General features: G+C 38.0%; 1 long non-coding RNA gene across 1 annotated transcript; it reads left to right on the top strand.

The window, feature by feature from the left end:
- Nucleotides 1-1375: 1375 nt before the first annotated feature.
- On the top strand, nucleotides 1376-3114 carry LOC144892616 (uncharacterized). Its single transcript, XR_013623820.1, has 3 exons — nucleotides 1376-1468; nucleotides 1612-1691; nucleotides 2963-3114. It is a non-coding gene; the product is annotated as an uncharacterized LOC144892616 (long non-coding RNA).
- The last annotated feature ends 798 nt before the right edge of the window (nucleotides 3115-3912 follow it).

Below are 3912 nucleotides of genomic sequence, written 5' to 3'. Positions count from 1 at the left end.
CAGGGATATTAGCTTGAAAGCCGATATTTAAAAAAATCCCTTCTCTAAAACCTCTTCACGGATCGATGTGAAACCTGCCACGGCTGGTGAAAATGTGATACTTGAAAACAGCTGAAGGGATTTAAATTTAATTTTAGGACAGCCAACGAGGGCATCTACCTGTTGTGTGACTATGCGGAGGCATATTGGCGACACAGTCGCATTGCTCTAATTTGAGATATCTTGTTCACCGACAGGCAGACAAACAAACAGACGGGTGCAAACAACCTCCATCCACCTTTGGTGGCGGAGGTAAAAATACGACCCCGAATATATTAAGTTTGGATTTACAGTGACAGGACGTTCAGTCAGAGCGGGCAATCAAGTTCTTCCAATGCTATTCTATGAGTATTCTTTGAATGCGTCTATTCTAAGTAGCACTTTCAATGCTATTCTATTCTAAATAGCACTTTCAATGCTATTCTGCGAGTCAGCCTCCACCCATCCCACCTCAGTTTGATCTGATTGGTTCTCAGAAGCAAGCCCAGTATCCCACTGATGTAAGCAGCACTCAATATTTAAGGCTTAATTAAATGTCTTAAATAAGGAATGAAATAAAGGTATTATTATTATAATATTTTATTTAATCCATTGCAGCAAACAACTACATATAACTATGTTCAGAGCACCCTGTTTTTTTATCGTTATCATTATTTCTTATGTGGGCCCTGACCTTTTTGATGTCCTCAAGTGTGCCTTGTGCAATAGGTTGAGAACCCCTGTTATAGTCGATAGTCTTTAGTTACCTTTCACATGGACTCGATAGTTCAGATACAAATAAATAGTGGATTCCCTTCAAAATGAAACATTTTTTTACATGGATTTAGATAAAATAACAGCAAAAAATTGAAATTGAAATTATGTAAATAATAAATAATTTAGAGGGTTTCATTTTCATTTATTTTGCTTAAATTATATTGAATGGTGAATTGTTGTAAAGGTAGTCTATTTCTACCTTCTATTTTTTTAAGAGATGATCACATGAGTGAGGAAAAAGCTTGCAAAAGTAGCAAGATCAACAATATTATGTTGGGGTCAACATATCATTGTCAATGATCACAGACACATCATCTAAAACCACATAACACATGATTTCACCCCCCCCCCCCCCCCCCCCCTTCCTCCATTCCAATCTACAAAGATAAGGAATGGATATAAAAGTGAACAAGACTCTCTCAAACCCTGTACCTTTTGCAAATCTCCAGTCTACTCCACTGGTTGGTGCTCAGATTACGGCCGAAAGTAGTATTGCTTTATACTTGCTGAGATACGCAACTTTTATTTGCCTTTTTTATTGTTCTATCTTCAATTGTCCTCATCTTTCTACTTGTTTTTCTCCCAATGTACCTTTTTTGTAAAAGTTAGATCACTTTAACAAAATGTGACTCAGTTGATCAACTTGTCTTTATTTGCACATGCGTATACAACTGTGTGTGATTTTTCTTTCTGGAATATTTTAATATCAACAGTCCACAGTTATTCCCATATACGGCATTCCGACAACTCACTTCGTTGTGGATTACAATCCATGTGAATGGTGATGTTGTCATGATGCGTATTTGTGATTTTCAGCTGGTGACCTTATCCTGCAAAGATGAGAACCACAGTTTTGTTGTTAGGCCTGGCCACTGTGTTTTGCGCTTTCCTGATTGGTAAGTTCACGCTATCACTTCAAGCAGTATTTTCAATAACATCACGAGAAGACGGTTCAACCATTAATTCACCATGTGTTATCTTGATTATTGTATTTGAAATTCTGCAGTTTTTATCCATTGCCCCCAGCTATTACTAACTTTTGCTCAAAGTTGCAGCACAATAACACATTGCATTGCAAGAAAATATATCATGTAATCTGAGATTTAAGAGTTGAATCCTGACAGCAATGCCATTAAACATGTGCAGTGAGTTACATTTAGATTCAGTCAACAACACTTGTACAGCTCATTTTAACTGCGTATTTAGAAAAGATGAACTAATTCTGCATTTACAATATTTTTGTGTAATACTATTCTGCATGTGTAATCTATCTATAATTCCACTAATCTCTGTCTGTGTGTGTGTGTGTGTGTGTGTGTGTGTGTATGCGACCGCTGTTTCTCGACAACTACCGGTCCGATATACTTGAAACTTGCCAGGTATATTGCTGGGGACCCGAGGATGTGCCTTTTCAAGGTTTCATATTAATCGGACAAGTAGTTACCGAGCTATGTCCAAAAAACGATTCAACCAATCAGAGAGCAGCGAGTTATCACGTGTGCCGAACGTGGCGAACAGACTCTGCCTCGGACGGCACATTTGAGAGCGTATTCATTTATTTCACGTTGGCAAACTATGTTGGCGTTAAACTATGTTTTAAAACTAATTAAAACTACTTTGCGATTCATCGTAACTGCGATTCGTAACTGCCGTTCGCTTTGGCTTTGCGAATGGACCAAACCATTTCATGTAAATAGAGGGGGGGGATTGTCACCGTACTCGCAAGCCGTTCGCTTTGGACCAAACCATTTCATGTAAATAGAGGGGGGGGATATAATTTTAGATATAGATATAGTACGGGCATGCCCTAGTAATAATAATGACAAATTTTAACCATAGACAATAGGTTCACATTGATTTCCACAGTAAAAAAAAAGTTGCTTCATACTTTTGTAGCCACTGGATTTTATGCGTTAACATATTCTTTCACAATTCTTTACAATGGCAGGTGGTATACCAATGTCATGAGTATTGCAAACCTTCTACTTCACGAAGCACTAAAAAAAGAAATATAGGTAATTATTACTGTTGAAAAAACATCATTGTTTCCTGTCTATTCGATCCAAGGTGTGTGTGTGTGTGTGTGTGTGTGTGTGTGTGTGTGTGTGTGTGTGTGTGTGTGTGTGTGTGTGTGTGTGTGTGTGTGTGTGTGTGTGTTTACCTCTAGTATCAGAGGCGAAGCCTCGTGGTCACGAGAAGGATAAAGAGTTGATTCCAGAGAACGTGAAAGTCTTTCTGACATCATTTGTAGCAAAATTTCAAGCTGTCATGGCTGATGTTCGTAGCTCCGGAATTGGAAAACTTACACAGTAAATAATACTCTATTTCCTGTCTTTATTCTTGAATGCTCTATCTTATACTGCTGTTAAGTTTTTGCAACCCCACGTGGTGATTGTACATTGCTTATTTTGGGTTGTGGTCAACAGCAATTTTGCGTCACTTTTTTCATTACTCCCATGCTACTTCAGGGATGTCAGGATGGTCTTGAGGTATGCACACTCACCTGTAAGCTGTCTTGTCTGCATTTGAATCCCAACCCAGCTATAAACTCATGCCGGTGCTATACAAGCAGGGTGATTCATCAACGTGTGCGCCGTCCCCCAGATGGACCTTAAACTGACTTGGAAAGTTTAGTCAGGTTCACTATGTTTTTTCGTTCAAAATTTTGGTAGATTAGCAAAACTATACATTTTTGGAATATTCAGAGCATGAGGAATCCAAAAATTAATGTTTACATTTGCGTAGACACCTTTGCGAAAATGACACTCAGGACAGTGATGAAGATCTGTAAAAGCATATTCCTGAACGGTATAGACCTCGTAGATCCTGTGTATAGGACTTATAGTTCAATCTGATAATACCTATAACTTCCTAGAACAACCTATAACTTCAAAGGACTTGCAATATCATGTATTATGTAATACAGTTATATCACAAATATAAAGACAATGGTTTTCAATTACCTTTGTTTGTTGCTTTTCTATAATCCTGAGCACTATTTTGAGGCCTTTATTGGATTCCTTGACCCAGAAAACATAGGATTAGCATATTTAATTAAGTTTCCAGGTTGACTAGAAGCCGAGATCGCGCAAAATATGTATTTTATGGCGGCCATTT

Source organism: Myxine glutinosa, chromosome 1 (assembly GCF_964187855.1).
Source record: "Myxine glutinosa chromosome 1, kmMyxGlut1.1, whole genome shotgun sequence".
Taxonomy (NCBI): Eukaryota; Metazoa; Chordata; class Myxini; order Myxiniformes; family Myxinidae; genus Myxine; species Myxine glutinosa.
This window is presented reverse-complemented; position numbering and strand designations above follow the sequence as displayed.